Raw genomic sequence first — 27,385 nt, 5'->3', positions numbered from 1 at the left:
TAAATAGCTTGTTGGCTTGTTTTGACGTCCTTCAAGTTATTTTTTAACTCAGTCTCGCCTTTGGCAAGCTCATCTGTTGTTTTTTTATGTCTTTTACCATTTGTAGGATAGTACTAACTTCTTCAGAGTGAAGCTCATTAACGCTATTAGAAGCAACGCCATCTTGGCTTGATTTTTGAGGTTTTTGAGGCCCGGCGTTTTTCTCGACATCGCCACATTATAACAACAGCAGGCTCACACTAAGGTAGTCACACACACTATCGAACAAAAGATGCAATTAATCAGAGGGAAACAGGGGGGAATCAATTTCGAAAACAAACGACACTTGACCAGTACGGATATGACATAATGTTAGACGTTTTACAATTATGTTACCAGGCCAACTCGGCCAGCTATCCCTGCTTTTATATTTACTTTCGAAGGAGCTCAGAGATCCGTTACCAAAATTGTGCTTCTTTAGGTGCACCAATCGCTTACCTGAGTAAAGTGAGCCATATGATAGACGCATGCAATTGCCAAATGTGAAGGTAATCATACTGAAAATAAGTGTCTTGAAACAAATCTTCATTTTGTCGGCACGTATGTTTGAACTACTGATCTGGAAAGTTTATTAAACGGACGAAAAACATCTGTGCGTAAAATTAACGCAAAAATGGGAAACGGTATGTCAGAAAATTTTAGCCTCAAGATTGCGCGTTCTCATGCCTTATAATACTCGGGCATTGCATTCACCTACGTCTGTATTACGTTGTTATCAGATTAGGCAATTTGCAATAAACAAGAAACAAACAAATATTTTTCGGCAAATGCCCCATAGAACAGCAGGAACTACACCTAATGAGCATCTTAATTTCGAACGATATGTACATCTATGAATATCTTTATATTTGTTTGTGTTGCGCTGACTTTCGGTATAGTGTTGCCAAGGTTGTCGTTGAAAGAAACGAAACACTTGTATGAAATGTAGACCTTACCATACATACGCGTATATTTAACAGGTGCTTTGGTTAGGAGACAGCTTAACTGGTATTGCTTCGGGTGTCAAAAATAAAGGTAAGATCACTACTCCCTAGTTTCGGCGTTTAATATTTGTTTTACATGACTATAACTGGATGTGCTAGCCTGTGAAACCCGCTTGCGGCATTGACACCTTGCGAGAGCTTACCGTAATTATGGCTCCTTACAACATACTCGCCATGCATTGCTGCTGAAATGATTGTGGACGTACTACACAATAAAACTGCCGCAGTTAAATTGCTTTGATGTGCATCTTTATGTGTATTAGCGATTCCTCGCCTTCTTCGACTGCCGTCATTACTTGATAAAAACTGCTACGTCTACATGCACTGACATGTACGGCTTTACATTGAAATATACTTTTGTGCCTGTTTCCACCTTCTGCAGAAACGCTTACTGAGGTATGCTATTGTAGGGTATTGCGCAATGCACTTGAAAAAAAAATAAATGAATGGAAGAGTGCGGATTCTGCACACTTCGGAAATGGTTTTACCCTCTTCGGATGCCGATCTTGGGGATTACCGCTTTTTCTTGGGGCAAAGTGTAGTTTTCGCTACAGAGCGCCAATCCATTGCATGCCTATTGAGTTTACAGCAGCAAAGTATGAATGTCATATAACTACAAAAATTCGTGCAATAGGTGTGTATTAAGATATGACAAAAATGAGGGAACCGTAATATGAACGTGAAGTATACGAAGAAAAGTAATAATCACATCAAAATGCCAAATGCGCGAGTAGCACTAGTGCTTCACCGGTGCCGTAAACGCAATGGCAAGAAAGCACGTGCTCTGAATGCTATTGTCGCAACAGCGGCATCCTTTAAAGGCTGGATTGCTGAACGTTTGGATGTCTAACATCAAGTAGACGAACATCATTAAAAAAAGGCGGCTTTGCCGAAAGGCGAGGCATCGATTGCGATAGCAAATCAGCAGAGCGGTAAACGAAGTAACTTTATCGGCCGTTTAAACTTGTAAACATTCGCTTACTAACTAAATTAACCATCATGACGTCAGGCGCACACAAGTACCTATAAAGAGATCTCACTCGATGACAGCGGAAACTTGCTGTCAGAACGCTGGAGTGAGAAAGCGCGGCAACAGCAGCGAGCAAATTTACCTTCGTGCTGCCTCTCGCTTCAACGTCAATTAGGCGTCGAAAACGCGAAAACAGAATGCATACGAAGCTATCAGCACTCGCACTGCGTCCCCATCGAACATCGTTTTCAAGATAGCCACCAGAGTAGAACCCCTCCCCCCTTCTGTCCCTCTCCTACCCTCTGTGCCTTGCGCGTGACGGAAGACGGCGCGCCACCTCCCCGCTTTCTTTTCTTGCTTACGTCAGATTGAGCTACCCATCGTCGGTCCACACTCCCGCGCTTACACTTGCACATACAGTATACGGCACGCGGCGATGAAGTTTTCGCCCTTGAACTTTATACGGAACATCATGGCGACGATCACCGCAGAAATGCGCCTGGAGTGTCCATATAATCGCTATCGCAGTCACAAAGGTAAGACTGTGGTCGGTTCCGCGAATAATATATAGTGACAGGCTTACTTGTTAATCTTCTTTTACCGGTGACTGCGTTTCGCCGGCTAACAAGTGTTAACTATCGATCGGCGCAAAGCGCGTCTTTCCCTATCTGACGCATCTCGAATGTAATCGCTGGCTCTATCTTCTGTCTGTTATCATTGAGCCTTGTGTAATCAGATCCTGCGCGAGGCACCAATTGTGTATACTACTGTGCAGAAGGAGCGCGGGCACCGGCGATTACACTGAAACCTTCGGAGGGTCACGTATAAAAGCCGACGCGCTTGATGATCAGGTCAGATTTCAATGTCCTACGAGTGGATTTGCCACTGTCGCTGTGCTGGACTGTTGTCTTGTGGGTGCTAGTTCGCCGAATAAAGAGTTTCCTGACTCGCATTTGTGACACCGCGCTATTTTTCAACGCTACTGCGATATTATGCTATTCGATATTCTCTTCGGCTTAAATTTCAGTATACAAAGATTTTCAATTATACAAGACTATCAATAACAAACATACGTATTTCTCCGCGTATAAGCCGCACCCCTCGGACATCATCTCGGGAAAATAAGATTGTGGCAGAAGCTCCCCACTGGGTAAGTGTGAAGGAGAGCGTAGCATAATTCGGAATCATTATCACTGAAGCTTATACTCTAGCCTTTAAACATAAGGCTAACCTTAGGCCAACTCTAACCTAAACTTAAGCGATAAGCACCTCCACAGAATACGACGCGCACTATCACCATCTGCCCAATAAACTTGTTGCTACCACCAAACCCGTATTTTGTAAATAATAAAGAAAATGTGCCCTTCCACTCTCTGAAGAAGCATGGCCAGCTGAGTTGTGCGTATGTGGCCCCCTTAAAGGCGAACTGCAACTCCGCCGCGGGTCGGCCCGGCATTGTACTATCTTCGGCATTGGGACAGGTATGGGGGGTGGTTACCGCCTGCTTCACTTCCGCCGCGGGTCGGTCCGGTATTGGAGTGTCCTCGGGATCGGGCCACGTATCGGGAGTGCTTAACGCTTGCTCAACCTCCGTAGCGGGTCGGCCCAGCATCGCTATCTTCGAGATTTTGTTTCTACACACGGGCACGATCCTGGGGAAACTAGCCCTTAACAGCTTCACTGCAAAATGTGGTTGTAGTGCTTTTTTACTCGCACAATTTTTCTGAGATATACTCGCCTGCGTTCTAACGTGTCTCCGCCAGATTGCAAGCGAAATTTTCTCGCTGCTTGCGTTTTTCGCGCGTATCATACCGTGCAAGCTATCGCCCGCGTTCCTTGTCACTCAGAAGTTTTTTAGGGCGCCGCATAGTCACAGAGTTTTCATATTCAAACTAACACAAGCAATAAACTAACCCAGAAGTTGTATTTTTGCCCTGTATGCTACGACGCTGGTCCCCCAATGTCGAGTGTGCCGATCGCGTGTCGAGAAAATTGTAACAGTTTGGCTCATACAATTTCCTTACAATAATTACTGTATAGAGAGAACTATGGCACCGCGATCATTTAGCCACCATGGGAATGACAGCTACGACACGAATTTTTGTAGACTTCGTGCTTGTGGCTTGAGGCGTTCTTGTGGCTTTGATTATTACACTTTATGTGCTTTCCTTGTCCTATATTTTAAAGCACTCTATATTTGGTACAAATGCGGAATACCCTGTAGCAAGCATAATCGCTACGAAATGCAGCGGTTCATCCTGTCGAGGTGACTAATTTGAAACACGCCAAGCATCTCGATACGCTCGTTCGCCTGCGAGGAATTAAAGAGTGTCTTCTATGCCGTTTGTCAATGCATGAATCCGTGGTATAATGGTTTCAATATACGGCTTCTGTACTAGACGTCCAGTGTTTGAGTCCTTCCGTTGGACTACAGTATCAGTATTTTTTGTGTATATATTGATGCGCAAGCATCAAGTGGCTTACTGAGCGAAAAAGACGGCGTCTGTAGCAGCGAAACCACACCTGAATTCATATTAGCTGCAACTCCAAGTCCCGTGCGCACCTCGACGGCCTAGAAAGGCTGTAAGAGGACACCTATATATACTGCAGCGCTGGCACGCCAACTGCGTGAGAGGAGAGCGCATCGCCGCGACGTTACCCTCGACGCCAGGTCACCCTTTCTCTGGGAAGCCTGTGTTATACGCGCGCTCCTTGACGGAATAAGCTATCGCCTGCGTTCTAACTTCACCTGGCTAATCGCTATAAAGAGATTAAGAAAAAAATTCACTGACGACTACGATGCTCCCAAATGCAAATTTTGAGCGCCGATATTTAGGTGTTCCGAATTTGCGATATATTGTGAAAAAAAGAACTTCATTCTGTACGACAGGTCGCTCTCGGCGGTGACTCTGAGCCCCTGCTCGGGCAGCTCGTTCAGCAGCAGCGGCAGTAGAAGCATTTTCACCGGTGGCCTCGTTCATTATTCGAAAAAGAAAGAAGCGTGAATACGGGAACGCGTTGCTCGCGCGGAGTGCATTCTCTAGTGGTGGCGTAGCGCATGCGGAGTGGGTCTGAAGCCCACGCCAGCGCTTTTTCAGCGCTGGCGAATTTCCGCGATCATCGAGTGATATGTGTTCACGCTCGCTTGTGCGCGCGCGTGGCACCATGCTTATTAGCTTAGTTAGTGTATCCATGTTTACAAGTTCACACAGCCGATAAAACTATTATTTTAAGTTGTATAGCTGTCCACTAATTTGCTATCGTAATCGATACTTCGCCTTTCGGGCGAAACTGCGACTGTTTTCCATTAGCTGCTGCGCGCTGCATTCTCCGTCATCTGCGGCTGTGCTCGTTCGCTCGCGGTTACGGGTGACGCCGACGCTCACCGCCAGAACGGACGCGTAAAGGCCAGAATACATGGAGCGAATATGCGACGAATAGTCGGCGTTTGACGCCCGGCGGCGTACGCGCGACGCGCGGCGGCGGAGAAAACGTCGTTCGCCGCCGATCTAGCTGGCGCAGAAAAGTTCGTCGGGCGTCGGCGATACCGGAAGCGGCAAACGAGCGGCGCCCCAAAGCGAGCCAATCAGGTCTCACTATCCGCCCCGACTTCCGACTAGGCGTCCCCGCTTGTCCGTGTATCCCGATCCCGCTCTATCGTTCACGCCGGTCTCTCGCTTTTCGTAGTCATGGCTTCCAAAGCGGCGCGGCTGGAATTTAACGACAAGTTAATTTCGGCTATTAGGAAGCGTGCCGCGCGCGCGTTGAGCCACAGAACAAAGCCGCGGAGTTGGAGGAGCCGAAAGTTGTTTACCCGCCCAGCATCACCGCTTTCTTTAATCTACATCGGCACATGAATGTCTCAAACACATAAAAAACGCTAGAAATCATTTCTAAACAAAATTTTACGCGTTTTTAGAGTGTTTCACAATTCGAAAGCGATATAGTTGTCGTTAAAGTTTTTTTTTTTGTGTCATGTGTTTCACTACAGCGCATTTCCTTCGTCTAGCCACACTGATAACAACGCAGGGACTCGCCGGCGGCGGCCGCCGTGTCTTCGCTCCATGTAGCGCAGCCCGACGAACATACGGCGTCGCGCCGCGGCAGATTTTCTGCCGCCCGAACTTCGTCGTGAAAGTTCGCTCCATGTATTCTGGCCTTAAGGGCTGCGCCAGTGGGTAGACGGTGGAGCTAGTTTCCGTATTGGCAACAAAGCGTCACCTTGACACTGGTAACAAAAGAAAGTCAGTCGCTTTTACAGATATGGCTTTAGCTTTCCAACCTGCATATAATAAAGTGATGCAAATATGTGTAAGAATGAAATGTGCTTTCTTTTTAGTGGTCCTATATCTTTATTTAGTCACTTAATTTGTTGCGCCAGAGGGCGGAGCTTTCGCTCTTGTCACTTCGGCTGCCATTCTGCTCGTCTGCTCTTCGCGCTTTCTATGCACGTGCGCGTTTTTTCGTTTGCTGTATAAGTGAGCATTTTCTTTCTGTGCATGCGAACGTTCTGACAATGTCGGAGAAACTGAAGAAATGACGCGAGGCGTGCTTCGCGACAGTCTGGTGTGGCAACTTGGGGAGTAACACGAGGGCGAAATTTTTCCGTTTCCCAGCGGAAGAGAGGTGAGAACATTATTTTTCTGCTGTAGTTATGAAGAAACAAGCGCCATTCTTATCAAAACAGCTGCAGGACGAAAGCAAAGTTCTTCCGCGGTTGCTCTCAAATACCTTTTTGGCTTGGCGCGGCGCATTTTCCCCACGGTGTTCTAAGAAACTGAAGCTACTTGATAACAGTTCCTCATGAGCCGATTGATGCTAGCTGACGCGCAGACGGAAATTTTGCTTGGGTTGATGTTAGTGGTTGCTCTTGAATATTTCTACGAGAAGAAAAGTTGAAATTTATATTTCCCGAAGGTATTTGAATGCTTGCTGCACAAACAGGTTGTGCTGGAGAGCATTCCGGTCACCAGTTCTTTTTTGTTGGCCCATTACCACCTTTGCATGTTCACAAACACTGCCCAGATGCAAAAAAAAATATTTTTTTTAGCAGCCACTGTTGAAATTTTTAATTGTAGCATGAAGTTCAAGTTACATGCGCGTCGACCGAAGTGCGTTTCACTTTTCAACCTATGCCTAGGAGGAGATTTTTCTAGTCACTTCTTTGTACTCGGAACTTTAGTTTCGGTTTTAGGTGCTCTTTATTTTTGACCACGCTGTATTTTACCCATTTTTCATATGTGACATATGGGGAAATTACGCTAAATTGTACAAAATGAAGGTTGTACAGGTCTACGCCCCTACATCCAGTCATGATGACCAGGAAGTCGAAAGCTTCTATGAAGACGTGGAATCGGCGATGTGTAGAGTGAAAACAAAATACACTATACTAATGGGCGACTTTAATGCCAAGGTAGGCAAGAAGGAGGCTGGAGACAAGGCAGTAGGGGAATATGGCATAGGCACTAGGAATAGCAGGGAAGAGTTATTAGTAGAGTTTGCGGAACAGAATCATATGCGGATAATGAATACCTTCTTCCGCAAGCGGGATAGCCGAAAGTGGACATGGAGGAGCCTGAACGGCGAGACTAGAAATGAAACAGACCTCATACCCCTCGCTAACCCTAGCATCTAACAAGATGTGCACGTGCTTGATAAGGTGCGCTGCAGTGACCACTGGATGGTAAGAACTCGAATTAGCCTAGACCTGAGGCGGGAACGGAAGAAACTGGTACATAAGAAGCCGATCAATGAGTTAGCGGTAAGAGGGAAAATAGAGGAATTCCAGATCAAGCTACAGAACAAGTATTCGGATTTAACTCAGGAAGAGGACCTCAGTGTTGAAGCAATGAACGACAATCTTGTGGGCAGCATTGAGGAGTGTGCAATAAAAATCGGTGGTAACTCCGTTAGGCAGGATACCAGTAAACTATCGCAGGAGACGAAAGATCTGATCAAGAAACGCCAATGTATGAAAGCCTCCAACCTTACAGCTAGAATAGAACTGGCAAAACTTTCGAAGTTAATCAACAAGCGTAAGACAGCTGACATAAGGAAGTATAATATGGATAGAATTAAACATGCTCTCAGGAACGGAGGAAGCCTAAAAGCAGTAAAGACGAAACTAGGAATTGGCAAGAATCAGATGTATGCGTAAAGAGACAAAGCCGGCAATATCATTACTAATATGGATGAGATAGTTCTAGTGGCTGAGGAGTTCTATAGAGATTTATACAGTACCAGTGGCACCCACGAAAATAATGGAAGAGAGAATAGTCTAGAAGAATTCGAAATCCCGAAGGTAACGCCGGAAGAAGTAAAGAAAGCCTTGGGAGATATGCAAAAGTGGAAGGCAGCTCGGGAGGATCAGGTAACAGCAGATTTGTTGAAGTATGATGGACAGATTGTTCTAGAGAAACTGGCCACTCTGTATACGCAATGCCTCATGACCTCGAGCGTACCGGAATCTTGAACGAACGCTAACATAATGCTAACCCATAAGAAAGGGGAAGGGAAAGACTTGAGAAATTATAGACCGATCAGCTTACTGTCAGTTGCCTACAAACTATTTACTAAGGTAATCGCAAATAGAGCCGGGAACACCTTAGACTTCTGTCAAGCAAAGGACCAGGCAGGATTCCGTAAAGGCTACTCAAGAATACACCATATCTACACTGTCAATAAGGTGATAGAAAAATGTGCGGAATGTTACCAACCCTTATATATAGCGTTCATTGATTACGAGGAAGTGTTTGATTCTGTGGTAACCTCAGCAGTCAGGGAGGCATTGCGGAACCAGGGTGTAGACGAGCCGTATGTAAAAATACTGAGATATCTATAGCGGCTCCACAACCGCCGTAGTCCTCCATAAGGAAAGCAACCAAATCCCACTAAAGAAAGGCGTCAGGCAGGGAGATACGATCTCTCCAATGCTATTCACAGCGTGTTTACAGGAGGTATTCAGAGACCTGGATTGGGAAGAATTGGAGATAAATGTTAATGGAGAATACCTTAGTAACTTGTGATTCGCTGATGATATTGCCTTGCTTAGTAACTCAGCGGACCAATTGCAATGCATGCTCACTGACCTGGAGAGGCAAAGCAGAAGAGTGGGTCTAAAAATTAATCTGCAGAAAACTAAAGTAATGCTTAACAGTCTCGGAAGAGAACAGCAATTTACAATAGGTAGCGAGGCACTGGAAGTGGTAAGGGAATACATCTACTTAGGGCAGGTAGTGACGGCGGATCCGGATCATGAGACGGAAATAATCAGAAGAATAAGAATGGGCTGGGGTGCGTTTGGCAGGCATTCTCAGATCATGAACAGCAGGTTGCCATTATCCCTCAAGAGAAAAGTGTATAATAGCTGTGTCTTACCAGTGCTCACCTGCGGGGCAGAAACCTGGGGGCTTACGAAAAGGGTTATACTCAAATTGAGGACGACGCAACGAGCTATGGAAAAAAGAATGATAGGTGTAACGTCAAGGGATAAGAAAAGAGCAGATTGGGTGAGGGAACAAACGCGAGTTAATGACATCTTAGTTGAAATCAAGAAAAAGTAATAGGGGGGGGGGCATGGGCAGGACATGTAATGAGGAGGGAAGATAACCGATGGTCATTAAAAGTTACGGACTGGATTCCAAGGGAAGGGAAGCGCAGCAGGGGGCGGCAGAAAGTTAGGTGGGCGGATGAGATTAAGAAGTTTGCAGGGACGAGATGGCCACAATTAGTACATGACCGGGGTTTTTAGAGAAGTATGGGAAAGGCCTTTGCCCTGCAGTGGGCATAACAAGGCTGATGATGATGATGATGATGATGATGACGACGACGCTAAATTGGGTGTCCTCGCGGGGTTTACATGGGAGCAGAAGTACAACGGCTACCGCCTGTACTCGTATACACTTAACAAAAAGGGACTACGCCGACCCGTCCAACACAAGGTCATAGAGGAAGAAATTCAAGAAGGGAGGACAGATGGCGAAAACTGGCAACAGGAAAGACGTCGCCGCTAGTGTTGATCCCATCCGTTAGTTGACATGAGCATCAAAAAGAAGTGTGAAATGAGCTGAGACATACTTTTTTATTCTTTCCCGCTAAAACTAAACACAAATTTCGTTGTCAGTCGGTCCCGCTAATGCTAAAAAGCTTTCCGTATAAATGGACTTGTACTTTGCGACTTATTTTTCTTGCGTTACCTAGCAACAAGCTGGGTAACAAGCCAGGCACGACAGATGCATGCGTGTTGCGCCAGACAGGCCAGCGAAGCCAGGGAGGCTGGTTGCGCATGTGTAGTTAGCCTGTTCGGCGACCCGTCTGTTTTAGATGTAGCATGCTTCTTGGGCTCTCGGCGTATTCTTGCATTCCTTTTGCATTTCTAAAAGGCACCACTACACCATTTGACTATGGAAAGATGAGAAATATTGTTCGACAGTCTGCAACGCATTTCAAGCAATTTTGTCTTTTACGGCGCGGAACAGACTTGTGACGCAGTTGGCGAAAAGCAGCTTGGTTGTCATGGCGTAGTTAATTGTAATAAATTACTCGTACTGGAATATGTTTGCGACACTTTCTATGAGCCCCAACGTTATCATAACTTATTTGGGTAGTTTTTGGGCACGCTAGGCGCACCCAGCTTTGTGACGCAGTTAGCGAAAAGCAGCTCGGCTGTGTGCCGCAGTTAGTTTTGCGTGTGCTAAATCTTACTGGGACAAGTTTGGGCACTTTTTCTGACCCCGAGCATTATTGTAATTTATTTCGTTACTTTTTGGGATACTATTCATGCATAGTGGCGGCGCCCGGCGTTGTGACGCAGTTAGTTTGTTGTGTACGGAATCTTACTGGGACAAGTTCGTGATGCATCCTCTGACCCGAAAAATTATTTTAATTTCGTAACTTTTTGGGTTACTTTTGAGGCACGCTCGCCGCGCCTGGGGTTGTGAAGCGGCTAGCAAAAAAGTAAGCCGGCCGTAGTGAGAGATAGTTTGGCGTGTACTGAATCTCAGCGAGTCATATTTGTGACACTTTCTGGGGCCCTGCAACATATACCTTCTTTCGGTACTCACGCTTGCCGAAGACGCGACGAGCGATTGCCAAGAGAGATAACACTGGAGTGTGTCGCTTGCGCCGGCAGAACGAGCAAACGATAACGCCGAGGAGCTCAAAAACCAAGAACTCGAAAATTCTGCCTTCTGAAGGACTGAAAACAGGCTTCGCATCCACGCATTTCTCTTGAGTGCAAGTAAAAGGCATTCTGCGAGCGCCTAGCATGATCTGACTGAGAGGCTGTGTTGTGGCCGCCTCTGTGCATGTAGCGAACTAATGTGTCGGCTGAGGTCAAGTTGTTTTGGAAGCGCCCAGTCACTGGTGCATTTGCGCAGGAATTAATGCCCGGGAATCTGGGCATACTTGGAAGTCAGACGTTTTCTTCATAACTCATAGTACGGCATGAAATGATTTGTGTATTTTCGACGCCATGTATGTAAAAGCGAATCGTTTTTGTTTGTCATGTCACCCGTTCACCACTTTAGTACGTTTCCCCTCTACATGCTCTATTCCTAGAAGGGCTAAATATCAAAATGATACATACTTTTAATTTACATCATTTTTCAGCTGATTTCGATTGGTGGAGATTTGTGCGGGAACTACGGCTGCTTAGCAGGTGCCACAACGACGCCAGCTTACCTGGTGCGACAACGACGGATGAAGACACAAAAAGCCCGGAAGGAGCATAGAGCGAAATAAACATTTCCTCATTTACAATATGTTTTGCATCTTTTTATGAAACTGCACGTGACACAGATTCGATAGAGGCTTGTAAAGATCATTCGCAATTATTTTAATTAAACGATTCCTCACTAACACCGCGGGCGCTTGAACAGCAGCAGAAAAAAAAACACTGAGTAGCGCAGCTGGCGTCCAAAACGCGCCCGCCCAAAACCGAAACCGAAAAACTCCTTTCGGTTTCCAATCCACTTGGTGCTCTAGAGTTAATTCGGCCGCTGGGCTCTTTGGAATCCACTTTCGTTGAAAGTATTTCTCTATGACAAGACTGTTGTGGTCGACTGTGTCGACTGTCGCAGTGCAAAAGCAGTCCCTCATCGATGAAGGTAAAGAAAAGTTATTGTTGCTTGCGAATCTGTTTTAGAGCGCAGCTCTTTGGCGTCCGTTCCTGGGTTTCGCGTCGTCGTCGGCGTTGTCGTCGGCCTCGTAACCAGCTCCGCCCCCCTTTCATCCCCCCAGCGCTAGCAGCGACCGACTGATACCGCTGGATGCCGCTGACGCCGCTAGAGAGTCAAGATAACGTGACTGCATAGAACACCGTCGCCGCCATGCAGAAAGAGGAGGAAAGGGTCCCCCCCCTGTTCTTGTGTGGCGGATAGGGTGCTCTTCAGTTGCCGACGGCCCCGGCACGTCGACGAATACGTGACCACCTTCCCACGGCTAGACCTGGTTCTTAGCGCTGCGGAAGCGAGGGTATCATATTGTTTGTGTCGGCATCGGCGGCGTTGTCCCTGAAACCAACTCCGCAGCTGGGGTTGACTCACTATCGGCGTCAGCGGCATCAGTCAGTCGCTGCTATCTCTTCCCTCCTCCCTTTATCGTGTTGTCCGCTTGCTGCGCGCGCTTCTGCCCCCATCGTTTGCCACTGGGTGTACACGCCGCCCCCCTCCCCCCTCTTCCTGCGAGTCTCCGGTCGTCAAAGCGCCGGCTCGAACTTAATTCCTTTCTTCGCTCCTCCTCCAATGCAACCCCTGTGCGGTGGCAATCAGAGAGCCAGATCGGTGGCGGCTTGACATAAAGACAAAATGCAATTTCCTAACACTTATGCGGGAGAACATCCCGTTCCTCTCGCTCGTAACGCGTCCCACGGCTGTGACAACCTCGCGAGGCACTTGTATAGATCTCGTCTTTGAGAATCAAGCATTGGTGTACCAAGTCGAACATATATCAGTCTATTTCTCCGACCGCAAAGCTTCCTTCATGACTGTCAAGAACTGTTAGTGGAGTCTTGGTTAAAGGAATACGTGTGAAAAATAAAAAAAAAATTCTGTTATAGCGCATACATGTGTTGCTCGATTTCTTTGCCTCAATCTATCGAAAAGGTGAAACAGCTTATTTGCTGCGCTCAAATTTCGCATTAGGAAGTAACGTAATCGTCGGTTATTTTTTTCTGTAGTTAATTATTTTTGTACAGAAGCAAATTGACAGGGCACGGCGCAAGAGCAATGAGCAGGGCGAGAGCTGTCTTCCACGTCGACAGATACGTTGCCGGGTGCCATTTTACGGTATGGAGCGAAATTTGTTCCGCATGCGCCAAGCTACGGCGCCCTTCTAGTTACTTTTTACCGCTGGATAATATGCGGTACGCGATGTTCCCCATTATAGGCTAAACTAAAAAGCCAAACAGTTTTCGCTGGCAATTAGCGAATTGACGTTCGCAAAAAGTCGCGCCACGCATGGCGCTACAGCTGACGATACGGCGGAGCCACTTGCCGTGCGCTGCCGTGTTTTTCTTAAGGTTGGTTGCCGCTTTATAGCCGAAATTATTCCTGAGTGAAAATTGCGTTGCTCAGTGGCCCAACAGCTTTGAGCCATTGGTTGTTTTCCTCTTATGGACATTTCGCGGAAAAATTAAGCCAAAGCAAAGGAAACAATCAATTACCTAATCCTTACCAATATGAATAAAAAACTTTCATCGATCAAGAAGACTAGCTGAAAATACTGATGCGTGGTGTTCTGCACCGGCTATTGAGAAACCAGCAATGCTTAACACGTTACATGAATATATCATATTCATCAGCAGCCTATTTTATGTCCACTGCTCCATGAACGCCTCTCCCTGCGATCTCCAAATACCCCTGCCCTGCGCCAACGGATTCCAATTTGTACAAGCGAAATTCCTAATTCCATCAGGCTGCCTAGTTTTCTGCCGCCCTCGACTGCGCTTACCTTCTCTTGGCATCTATTCTGTAATTCTAATGGCCAACCTTTTATCTATCCTATGCATTACGTGGCCGGCCTAGCTCGATTCTTCTCTATAGCTGCACTAAAGCTTGGAACTTTGCTTATGAAATTTTAGAGGCAAATTTTTATTTGATATCCCGGAACAAAATCAAGTCACATCTGACCTGCATGGATTGAAGGTACTATTTTGCTAGCACTGCTTGGTTTTATATTCCGAGGCATTCAGTGCGCATGCGTGAAGTACCTTTTTTCTGTGGCTTTAGCAGAATGAACTAAAATAAACAGCATCAAGATTTCAGTTGCTTATAATTGTTGATGGAAAAAAAAAGTACCAAATGTATGGATTCAGTGCAGAAAGGAGCTATAACCATCATTTGTTTCTAGAAACGATTATCATTCTTTGTACTTTTTTTCAGCTTTTAACAAAACTCCCGTAATCTTCACACCTAATGCAAACATTTCTTATGCCGGTTGTTTGCATGCATATTGGTGGTGCAGCCCCGAACTGTTGCATGTGGCGTGAGCAAATATAGCTACCTGATTCACAATATTCTGTCTTTTATAGGCGCTAGCCAAAGGTTAGTTTGCCGTGGTTCCCCGTTGCCTGGACCATCTGACCTTGCTACAGACGGCAGTGAGGAAGTGTGTTTGTCGTCTCCGGAAGCATTCGGCCAGGAAAGACTACGTAAGTAACCAGTTTCGCTCACGGTTTTTCATGAATCTGTTAATTCTCTTAGCTATTTTTTCTGGTAGCTTAAAACAGAATAAACATGAATATTCTTTTGTAAATAACATCAGGTTATTTGCACGACAAAGTCATCCAGCGACATCACATGTCCTATGTGGACAAGCTTGCATGTATATGGTTATGTAACGTGTAAAGAACGAGTGAAGCTGCTTGTACCAACACTGAACGACTCATGCTTCTTTTGATAACAGAGGCGATATCATGAAGTTCTGCTTATATCAACGCTGGTTTTAATGAAGAGCCCAATTACCTGCGACTAACTAAGCGCAAAATTCTAAGAGGTACCTGAAGAGCATATTAGGAGCGTTTTTGTCATGTGCAGTAGAAATTTTACAATGAATGAGTTTTTTATGTCGTGCTGCCATAAATGTGAAGCAATGTCATATGGCACGTATTTGTCGCCGATAGAATTCGTTTTACAATGGAACATTACACTAAACGATAGACAGGATGCTGCTCTTGTCCTGCATGCCTGTGTGTAGCGATCCTTTTCGCAACCTGTAAATGCGGCAAAAATTTGTCAACTAGCCCAACGCGCTGTTCGATATATCTATCTTTACAGGTTCTACACTGCCGCAGCGAGGCGAAAAGCGGAGAATATAAACAACAAAGACCGCAGGCGTCATCATACGACTGAGGAATGATACACAAAGGTATCTCAAGTCAGCGAAGTTCAAGAGCTGTCGAAAGATCACCACGAGGAAAGCTCTAGAGAAGTTGAGCTGTGAGCCCAGAGTTCTACCATCTGTTGGGGAGCCAGTTGGCATTCTATCGTCGATAGAGAGAGGGAAGGACATGGAAAAATATTTTCCGGAGCACGTTGTCGTAGTCGCGCGCTTGTGCGGTTTAACCACTGTACTAAAATATGACCGAAACCGCAGCCGGCTATCAGAAATCTTTTGCTCAAATAAGTGTCGCATGGACCTGCTTCATAAGTTCTGCCATGCATGGCGTATGCTGCACATAAATGACATCAATGTGAATTTCAAAATACAGCGTGAAAGAAATTCCGCTGCAAAAAGAAACCTCCTGAAAGTTCAAAATTAGGCAACATTTCCTTACGGATATTTTATTCTTTTTGTAATTCTGATAGCTGCTAGGGCAGTCTCCTGACAAGCCTTTTCGATGCTTGCATAAACATCGCGCAGCGTATTGTCTTTGTGCAGACAATCCTTGCTCCCACCCTTGCACCCTTCTCTCTCAAAATTATTAGATGGCTACCATACACGGGTCTTAGGATGCTAGAATCTTCTTGAGCCTACTTTGGTGAAGTTCTGCAAGTATTAATGTTGCTCGACACACCTCACTTCAGTGTTTTCGTTATTATGGCAAAAGTGGGAGGCACCTTTCGGCAACGCCACGAGTAATCTTAGTAAGCAAAGAAAGCATGCTGTGTCAGAAAGGAGTGTCTAGGGAAGTTGAAATGCCTTCGCCTTCTTATTGTGATTAATAAGAACATAGCTGGTAACATACAGGAATTCTATAGCATTAACGAGAGGGTGGCAAGAGAGTGTTGTGAAATTTAATGAGAGGTACAAAATGAAGGTTGTACAGGTCTACGCCCCTACATCCAGTCATGATGAACAGGAAGTCTAAAGCTTCTATGAAGACGTGGAATCGGCGATGGGTAAAGTCAAAACAAAATGCAGTATACTGATGGGCGATTTCAATGCGAAGGTAGGCAAGAAGCAGGCTGGAGACAAGGCAGTGGGAGAATATGGCGTATGCACTAGGAATAGCAGGGGAGAGTTATTAGTAGAGTTTGCGGAACAGAATAATATGCTGACAATGAATACCTTCTTCCGCAAGCGAGATAGCCGAAAGTGGACGTGAATGAGCCCGAACGGCGAGACTAGAAATGAAATAGACTTCATACTCTGCGCTAACCCTGGCAACATACAAGATGGGGACGTGCTCAGCAAGGTGCGCTGCAGTTACCATAGGATAGTAAGAACTCGAATTAGCCTAGACCTGAGGAGGGAACGGCAGAAACTGGTACATAAGAAGCCGATCAATGAGTTAGCGGTAAGAGGGAAAATAGAGGAATTCCAGATCAAGCTACAGAACAGGTATTCGGCTTTGACTCAGGAAGAGGAGCTTAGTGTTGAAGCAATTAACGACAATCTTGAGGGCGTCATTAAGGAGTGTGCAATAGAAGTCGGTGGTAACTCCGTTAGACAGGATACCAGTAAGCTCTCGCAGGCGACGAAAGATCTGATGAAGAAACGCCGATGTATGAAAGCCTCTAACCCTACAGCTAGAATAGAACTGGCAGAACTGTCGAAGTTAGTCAACAAGCGTAAGACAGCTGACATAAGGAAGTATAATATGGATAGAATAGAACATGCTGTCAGGAAAGCAGGAAGCCTAAAAGCAGTGAAGAAGAAACTAGGAATTGGCAAGAATCAGATGTATGCGTTAAGAGACAAAGCAGGCAATATCATTACTAATATGGATGAGATAGTTCAAGTGGCTGAGGAGTTCTATAGAGATTTATACAGTACCAGTGGCACCCACGACGATAATGGAAGAGAGAATAGTCTAGAGGAATTTTAAATCCCACAGGTAACACCGGAAGAAGTAAAGAAACCCTTGGGAGCTATGCAAAGGGGGAAGGCAGCTGGGGAGGATCAGGTAACAGCAGATTTGTTGAAGGATGGTGGGCAGAGTTTTCTAGAGGAACTGGCCACCCTGTATACGCAATGCCTCATGACTTCGAGCGTACCAGAATCTTGGAAAAACGCTAAGATATTCCTAATCCATAAGAAAGGGGACGCCAAAGACTTGAAAAATTATAGACCGATTAGTTTACTGTCGGTTGCCTACAAAGTATTTACTAAGGTAATTTCAAATAGAATCAGGAACACCTTAGACGTCCGTCAACCAAAGGACCAGGCAGGATTCCGTAAAGGCTACTCAACAACAGACCATAGTCACACTATCAATGAGGTGATAGAGAAAGAAATGTGCGGAATATAGCAAACCCTTATATATATTTTTCATTGATTACGATGAAGCGTTTGATTCAGTCGAAACCTCAGCAGTCATGCAGGCATTACGGAATCAATGTGTAGACGAGCCGTATGTAAAAATACTGAAAGACATATATAGCGGCTCCACAGCCACCATAGTCCTCCATAAAGAAGGCAACAAAATCCCAATAAAGAAAGGCATCAGGCAGGGAGATACGATCTCTCCAATGCTATTCACAGCGTGTTTACAGGAGGTATTCAGAGACCTGGATTGGGAGGAATTGGGGATAAGAGTTAATGGAGAATACCTTAGTAACTTGCGATTCGCTGATGATATTTTCTTGCTTAGTAACTCCTGGGAACAATTGCAATGCATGGTCACTGAGCTGGATAGGCAAAGCAGAAGGGTGAGTCTAAAAATTAATCTGCAGAAAACTAAAGTAATGTTTAACAGTCTCGGAAGGGAAGACCAGTTTACAATAGGTAGTGAAGCATTGGAAGTGATAAGGGAATACATCTACTTAGAACAGGTAGTGACTGCGGATCCGGATCATGAGACTGAAATAATCAGAAGAATAAGAATGGGCTGGGGTGCGTTTGGCAGGCATTCTCAGATCATGAGCAGCAGGTTGCCATTATCCCTCAAGAGAATAGTTTATAACAGCCGTGTGTTACCATTACTCACGTACGGGGCAGAAACCTGGAGGCTTACGAAAAGGATTCTACTTAAATTGCGGACGACGCAACGAGCTATGGAAAGGAGAATGATAGGTGTAACGTTAAGGGATAAGAAAAGAGCAGATTGGCTGAGGGAACAAACGCGAGTTAATGATATCTTAGTTGAAATCAAGAAAAATATATGGATATGGGCAGGACACATAATGAGGAGGGAAGATAACCGATGGTCATTCAGAGTTACGGAATGGATTCCAAGGGAAGGAAAGCGTAGCAGAGGGCGGCAGAAAGTTATGTGGGCGGGTGAGATTAAGAAGTTTGCAGGGACAACATGGCCACAATTAGCACATGACCGGGGTAGTTGGAGAAGTATGGGAGGCCTTTGCCCTGCAGTGGGCATAACCAGGCATGATGATGATGATGATGTTGATTGTGTCGACATCGAAATTCTCCTGATGGATGACCTTTAGCCAATGACTAAATTCGTAACATTGCTCTGACACCTGTCCTATGGTTCAGATAGTTCGGGCGCAACTGAGCCTATGGGCTCTTTTAAAGAATGCAGCCGATTTGAGTTAATTAAAAAAGATTTCTCCATGTCCCGAAGCTGGGCGTTCATTAATGCCTTCCTGAATCACTCTGTCCTTACCCAACATCAACTGGCAATCAACCGCCGATTGACACATGCTTCTCCTGCATTTACTGTTTATCGACAAAAACAATCGGTGCTATACTTGTTAGTTATCTTGGAAAAGTGCCGTATATGACTAGATAATGATATAACAAACTAAGTGCATTACAAATTTTAGAAACATGTGCAATTTGCTTGGGAGGAATTTCATAATGTTACCTTTATAGCAATATTACAGCCCTGAATGATACTCTACGGCTCTTAGATGTATCGCGAAACAAAACGAAATATGAAAAGCACTTTAGATATTTTCAAGGTAATTTGCTAAATATTTACCGGCGCATTACCAGAAGGAGAGCAGTGCAGATTACTAGGTGTAACATCGTTTTGGACTAGCAAGTATGCCCGTTGTAGGGAATAAGGAAGTTGTACTTACTGGTATGCGAAAGATGCGGGTTCGCTGCTCTTTATAGTCTGTTTATTATTCACAAATAACTGTCGCAGCCAAAATTGCTTCGGTAGTGTTGTCTTGTGCACACCAAACAAACGTGCCTTCTGTAGCAATTTTCTGTCAATGAGAAATTGTAGGAAGGTGTCTTAGGTATCTGTGATTGTAGTAAAAAATGCACCCATTTGTACTGAATGAGATGCTCAGCTCTACATAATTCTGTTGCATATGAATGGCATAGGTTGCATAGGGTGTAGAGAATAAATCACATTTTTCTGCCTACTTATGTTCTGCCGTAACAATATAGACGCGTGCCATGGCGTGCTGGCTCACGTATCTTGAACAGAAAAGGTACTCACACAGATGTGTTGCACGCGTGTGAGTACGAGAAGAAAATTAAAAGCTGAATAGTGTTGAAATGAAGGTCTGAAAGTGGAAAACAATCTGTAAATGTAAAAGCAAGCAGTGTTGGTTTCCCTTGGCGCCTGTAGAGGGAGGCGTGTGCTCATCGAGTGCATAGCAGACGACAAGCAGATGGCGTTTCCACCCCTTCACGCATGAAGAAAACCGTTGCTGTGGCAGCACGCTCTATTTTTTTTTCTCGAAAGTATGGCCTACCGAGCACGAGGGGAGAAATTGGCGCTCGTGACGCAATTCCCGTATACCTAAGCGGCACGCCAGCTGACATAGCCTTGGCTGCGCTCTAAAAACAAGAAATTCGAAAGAAAAACGATGCTGGTAGTGACCTTCGAAGCTACGACGTCCCGCACAAAACCGAGTGTCTTACCCACTATACTAAACCAAAGCAGGCCTGTGCATTCTTCTTTATGCCAGCATGCTACTTGGAACAAAATTTCAGTTACCAAGCTCGGCCTGACGAAATTAGTGACGTTAAAATCACTGTGGTTTACTGGGGTGCGTCCCCAATATGCTGCAGGAAGTCGGGCAAGGTAGCATGACGTCATGGATCGAAGTGCACCGGCTTTGCGCTATCAGGAGGTGTTGTTCAAGCGTCTCAACGCCCTCGCTTTCCCGCGAGGAGTTCCTAACTCGAGGGACCATTCAGAGGCGTTCAATTTGACATTAATATTTTTGCATTCAGAACTCATAATGTGTGCTTAGGTGCCCTCAGATTTTTCTTGTAGAAGACAGCACTTTGCCTTAATTGATGAGTTACATAGTCAGGATGCCTTATGGAGCCAGAACAACGAAGTTTAAGAAAATCTATGTAGTAACCATCATGCTCATGCTGGCTCAACCACCTCGCTCGTAGCTCCAGTTGACACTAGCTACATAGTTCCAGATGGGATTTAATGTATGGAATCTAGTGGTACCTTCGGCTGGTGCCACTCGTAGCGTTTAGAAAAAAATAACTATAGTGCTACGGAACAGTATTTGCGATGACAGAGGCGAGCTGGAGAAGACGACGACAACGATTGGAGGCTAGCGCGGGCTGTTGCCTCTTGCCCAAGTGCGGCGTATTTCCTTGTAAATAAACTTGCATATAGCTTTTCGTCTGCGTCTTCCTACGTAGCATATCTGGTGGAGGTAGACGTTCGCCGTACCTCGTCACGGAGCTTCGCAGTGGATGGTACGTCGAGCCTTCCTTCATGGCTCCCGGCGATGACAACTCACGTCAGCCGCCTCCGACAACTGCTGCCACTTCGACGACCTACATCACTCTCCCCGCTCCCCGTGATCCTGGCTTATTCTCGGGCAAAGATGGGGAAGACGTCGAGGACTGAATCAGCCTGTATGAACACGTCAGCCGCAATAACCGGTGGGAACTTACTATCGTACCATCATGGTCGCCAACGTAGTCTTTTACCTCGGATGCACACCTCGAGTTTGGTTTCGGACGCACGAAGATGAGCTCACCATCTGGTACTCGCTTAAGCAAACGCTCCGAGACTTGTTCCGCAACCCATACGGACATCAACTTGTCGCGCAGAAGGCGTTATCCAGTCGTGTGCAGACGTAAACGGAGCCCTACGTTACGTACATTCAGGACGTCTTGGCTCTGTGCCGCAAAGTTGACGCACATATGACCGAATCTGACAATGTTTCCCACATCCTCAAAGGCATTGCCGGTGACGCCTTCAACTTGCTCGTTTTCAACAACGTGGCGACGGTGGATGTACTTATAAAAGAGTGCCGCCACCAGGAACTCTCTAAAAGCCGACGTATAGACCAGCAGTTTGCCCGTGTGCCCAGCACCCCAGGCACATCTTCTTGTGCCGACGCTCCTCGTCCCAACAACATTGGCGATGTTACCAGGATCGTCAGGCTTGAGATCGAGGCCGCCTATCCGGCTGCCTTCGACTCCAGCTCCTACAATGCACCTGCAGTCACGGTTTCCCTGATGCAGGCAGTTGTCCACCAGGAATTGGCAAACATGGATCTTCACACCATCTGCTCGGCCTATCGTCCTGATACCCACCCGGCTTCTTCGACTCCGCCCCGTCCCGCATCTTATTACCCACCACGTTAACACGGCCCATCTAAATGGTGCGCTGCTGACGACCAACCCTTTTGTTTTCACTGCCGTCAAATCAGGCACATTTCTCCGCACTGTCCCAGTCGCTGGAGTTCCCGGAGCTGGTCTACTAATACTGCCTACTCTCGCCCCTCAGGTGGCCCTTCTCGTCCCTATGCCGCCTGCTTCTATTATGCCGCCACTGATTCTCCTGCGTCGGAGCACCCCTATTCTCGTTCGCCTTTGCCCCAATGATGACAATCTCGTTTCTCCCCAACCCCATCGCTCCTTTTCACCGACTCCCTTCGGTTGCCGCTCCCAGCCGGAAAACTAGACGATGCAGCGCCTCGAAATGACGCTGCATTGCTCCCTACTCCGCCAAATCCTCTACGGACGTTGCCCACTCATCTGAACCTTCTTGACGTGCAATTCGACGGTGTTTCTGTATCTGCTCTCATAGACACTGGGGCGCATTTGTCGGTAATGAGCGCTGACTTTCGTAACCGCCTGAAGAAAATAATCACGCCCGACACGACGCCTGTTGTCCGTGTCGCCCATGGCGGAACAGCCCCCGTAATTGGTATGTGTGCCGCCCGCGTCTCCTTCGCCGATCGCTCCACTATCGTGCTATTCAGTCATCGCCCACTGTCCCCACGATATCATCCTCGGCTTAGACTTCCTCTCCGCACATTCTGCTCCCATAGATTGTTCTGCCAGTACTCTCCGCCTGGACCTGCCTGTTCTGGATCCCGATGAACCACACCCTAGTCGCCTCAGTTCCTTCGACTTCGTTCGCTTGCCACCTTCGGCACCGGCTTACGTTGACTGAGTGTCATCTCCACCAGTTCCCCACGGTCACTACATCGCGGCTCCTATGCAAGACGTCCTACTTACACACGGGATCACATTACCTCATAGAGCTTTATCTATTACGGCGAATTGCGTCTGCCTGCCAATGGTCAATTCTGGCTTGACATGACAAGTGCGGCCACGCGGGATGTCTCTGGCCCAGATTTGGTCATTCGAGGATCACTCAATAGCATCTATTGCAGTAGACGACAATTCAGCCGATCCTCCTCTACCATCGCAGTCGGCAACTTGTACCATCGCCGACTTACAGAAAATGATTGCGCCCTACATGCCATCCGAGCACGCTCGTGAGCTCTACCGCGTTCTGTTTCCCTACCACGATATTTTATACTTTAATGATCGTCGTTTGATTCAAACTACAGCTGTCAAACATCGCATTAATACCGGTGATGCTCCTCCTGTTCATCGCCGCCCGTATCGTATAGGGTTTGAGGAAACTTGAGGCACTTTTTCTGCTGCATGATCAGAACATCTGCGTCATTATCGAGACTTGGGTAAAAGATTCAATAGAAGATGATGAAATTGTACCACCTGGCTATCAGATTTACAGAGTAGATAGAGTATCGCACGGTGGCGGGCTTGCCATCATTACTAAGTCTGGTATTGACGCTGGGGTTATCGAGCAGGTAAGTTAGCCTGAAAGTTTGTTCTTGCGAACTTTTTTTCGGGTGTAAAACTTTTTTCTTGCAGTGTGCATCGTGCCCCAGATTCAGGTGATTTGTTTATAGAAGAACTGTATGATCATCTTTTCAACTTGCATGGAAAGCACATAATTTAAGCGGGTGATTTAACTTGCCCGTCATCGGCTGGAATAGTATGTGCTACGGTAATGGTTGCATCGGCAGATGTAACTCTAGGCTGTGTGTTCTCGCTTAGCCTTGAGCAGATGGTAAAAGTCAATACACATGGAAACTCTATTCTGTACCTTCTGTTTGTTAGCGAGATCTTCAGTAATATAACGGTCACCGTCGAGCCTGGTATATGACGACTGCTCGTAAACCGGTTAAGAGGATTAAGAGAAATTTGATTAGGGATTTCCAGCATGCCGATGACATCACTATAAGTGATTATTTAGACACTCAGCTTACTACAGCCTCTAACGAGGTTGAATGATTGTGGGAACAGTTTAGAGCAACTGTTAAATATTGTATTGAGAATTTTATTCCTGCGAGGAAATAGTTGAGGCTTGAAAGAAACCCATGGATAAACCGTGGCATCATTGAGCTTAAAAGAAAACTTAGGAGGCTGAAGAAAAAGTTGAAAAAAGACGAATTACAAATTGAAAATGTAAAGGAAGAATTATTAACTACACTCAAGAGTGCTAGGGAAAAAATTTTTGCCAAAGTCTCAGGAAATTTATTAAAGCCCACCGCCAAATTGTTGCGGTCACCTCAGGAATTTAAGCAGGAGACAAAGAAAATAAACGCAGGCGACTTAGTTTTTACTGGCGCAGAAAACATTGCAAATTAATTCAACCACTATTTCCAAAGTGTCTTTGCGGAAAATGAGAAGTTCAGGCCTTAGAGCTTGCACACTGACGCAGCACATCGGTTTGTAATAACTGGCGAATGTGTTAAAGCCATGCTACTTAACCTTAATCCAAAAAAGTCTACTGGGCTGGACGGCATTCCTAATACGCATTTCAGGCGGTATGCTGAAGATATCCAAATTACTGACCAGTAAATTGAAACTGTTCGTGGCTACAAGTAGTATACCAGATGACCGGCGGAACGCACGTCTTGCACCTATTTATAAAAAGGGCGATCCATCATGAATTACATATTATAGGCCTGCTTCTATTAGCAGTGCATCCTGCAAATTGTTAGAACATTTCCTTGTCAGCTAGATGCAGATGTTTTTATGAGAACACGATGTCTCATCATTACGTCATTATGGTTTTAAACAAGGTATGTCTACCGTTGCGCAGCTTGAGTCAACAGTGCATATTTTGTTTCATGAGGTGGACTTGTCAGGCCAGATCGATGTTCTTTTTATGGATTTCTCGAAAGCGCTTGACAAGGTTCCCCATGAAAAACTGCTTATATTGAAATCAATAAGGTTTCTAGTGTTGATCATTCAGTGTATTCGTGCCTACCTCAAAGATAGGCGATAGTTTGTTCAAATCGGCAACTGTACAAGCTTGTTGAGTGTCACTTCAGGAGTTCCCCAAGGAAGTGTCTTGGAATCCGTGTTATCTTTTATTTATATAAATGATTGGGTTGATGTGGCTGCGGATGGCGTGTCTGTTACATTGTTCGCGGATGATCGTAGTCTTTAAGACAATTTCTTGCGATAAAGATCATCATTCGTTGATGCAATTGACGAGTGGTGTACGCAGTGGGGTATGACACTGAATAAGGAAAATACTGTGCTAATGCGTGTTACAAAGCAAAAGATCCGAGTGTGGTTCTATATAAGCTACAAAACATCCTCATTTCCGAAGTTAAAAAGTACAGGCGTCTCGGCATAACTCTTAGTAACCTCTCCTGGTTTGACCATATTTCTGACGCTTGTACATCAGCCCTAAAAAAGTTATCGTTCTTGAAGAGAAAACTCGCATCAGCATCTATAAATGTCAAACTGCTAGCTTATAACAATTGCGTTGGGTCCAAGTTGGAATACGCTTCAAATATGTGGGACCCTCAGACTAAAGAAGATAGCCAACTCGAACGGGTTCAGCGTAAAGCAGTCAGATTCATTTATGGAAAATATCGATGGCATGATTTTCCTTGTTCTATAATGAAGCAAAATAATATTCAAACGTTGCAAGCACGCAGAACATTTAATCGCATCATGTTTCTTCATGACTATCTTTCTTGAAAAACCAAATTTATGTTACCTTCTTGCATCCAGCGTATTTCTACCAGGAGAAAATGCCACAGGCATGATTTTTCTCTAGAGCCGTTGTTTGCTAGAACAAATTTGTAAGAACACAGTTTTTTTTCCACCGACGGTATCAGAATAGCAATGTCTTTCCTAAAGCAATTTTCTGTCCTTTGATTTCACGAAGAAACTAGATAATTTCCTTTTCCATTCGTAGTCCCTGTATTCCAGTGACGACATTATTGTACTTTTATCCTTTTGTGTGCGTGTTTAATCACTTTCCTGCTTGGATTACATTATTTTGTACTGTAGCCTCTCCTGCATGGGCCTGCTTGGCCTGCAACATTCTCTAAATAAATAAAATACGAAGCAGAACCTTCAGGCGCTCAAGCAATTCGGTGAACTCGAGATTAGATACATTTAACGCTTAAACATCTACGTTGGACGCTTGTGACTAGGCGGCAAGTTCATTCTTTTTCGTTTTTCTTTTCAGAATTGCCTTCATTTTATTCTACTTATTTAAGAAATATCGATTTCACGCTGCAATTTTGAGCAATGTAGCAGGCTGTTTTTTCTTCAACGTTTCAACACCTTATGCGAGTCTCTCTTCCAAAAACTTGAAAGCTGAGTTTATTTCATATATTCGTGGGTCTTATAAAGCTACAGTATCTTAATCAGGGATTGAGGCTTAGTTTATAGATTTCAATATAAAATATTAAGATGCCAAATAAACGGGCACACACAATAGAAAACAACGGGACATGGCGCCACTCGCAACTGCTTTATTGACAGCACGCAGACGCATCTATACCGTCAGTCAATGCATACGCACAGAGCAAACTTACAATCACGCATCAAAACAAACATTCATGATACACAACGCTCAAGAAACTTCTTCTCGGCCTTATATAATCATAACGAAGTTTCGAGTGTCCGTTTATTTGGCGTCTTTATATTTTATAATGAACAGCTACCAACTAGCCCAACAAGAAGGGCTTTGATAGATTTCGTTTGACATTCTGAAAATTCAAATTATGACGAAATGTTTACTAAATGACAAACAATTTACCAGCATTTTGCAGCTGAAACCGCAAAGAAGCAATCTCTGAGACCAGCTACAAAATTAAACAGAAGAAAAGAACCAATAGAATATCAAACCTGAGAGGAGAATCAGGTCAGTGTTGCTTTCTTCTAGGCGCTGCTCCAGTAGCAAGTACCTGCGTTGCCGCCGCCGGCGTATATATACCGAGCAAACTAGTGACGTCAAAGGTTAGGTAGTTTGAGACAGGGTGACACTCCGCCCATGCAGCTGTACTTGATGCGCCTCATTAAGCCTGCGGCCTAAGCTCCTGCTTATATATGATCTATTCCGCGGTATGTTGCTGAGGGCAATAGCAGGCATTGTTATCATTTTTTCATGCTGCTCCTGCTCACAAATGTCGTCGTTGGGAATATTGGCTAGTAGACGTCAGCTACCTGAGTACCTGTTACCTGCGCTTTCATCCGAACACGATGCTTATGTAGCGCTGCTGCGGCAGAGTCGACGAATGCCCAGTGGGACATCAGCGTACACCGAAATTGACATAAAAACGCTTCATTAAAGAGCCGTATTTACCTCGTGTGGCATACCTAGTGATCCCTGGAGCACGTATCATGTTGAACAAACTCGGTTGCCGCTGAGGCACATACCCAGTCGCACATACACAGTGCCAGCTGGGGCGCTTACGCAGTGTTACATACGATTGACCGCAGTATGATGCTCTGTTGGTTTTGTTTTTCTGTTTCC

The 27,385-nt window shown here is 45.4% G+C and overlaps 1 long non-coding RNA gene across 1 annotated transcript; it reads right to left on the bottom strand.

Moving 5' to 3' along the window:
* Positions 1-477: 477 nt before the first annotated feature.
* On the bottom strand, positions 478-26,800 carry LOC142563707 (uncharacterized). The gene is made up of 3 exons (XR_012824390.1): positions 26,758-26,800; positions 19,419-19,550; positions 478-598 (listed from the first exon to the last, which is right to left on the bottom strand). It is a non-coding gene; the product is annotated as an uncharacterized LOC142563707 (long non-coding RNA).
* Between the last annotated feature and the right edge of the window lie 585 nt (positions 26,801-27,385).

This window comes from Dermacentor variabilis, chromosome 11, assembly GCF_050947875.1.
Source record: "Dermacentor variabilis isolate Ectoservices chromosome 11, ASM5094787v1, whole genome shotgun sequence".
In the NCBI taxonomy this organism is placed as follows: domain Eukaryota; kingdom Metazoa; phylum Arthropoda; class Arachnida; order Ixodida; family Ixodidae; genus Dermacentor; species Dermacentor variabilis.
Note: the sequence above shows the minus strand (reverse complement) of the source record. Positions and strands in the feature narration are given on the sequence as shown.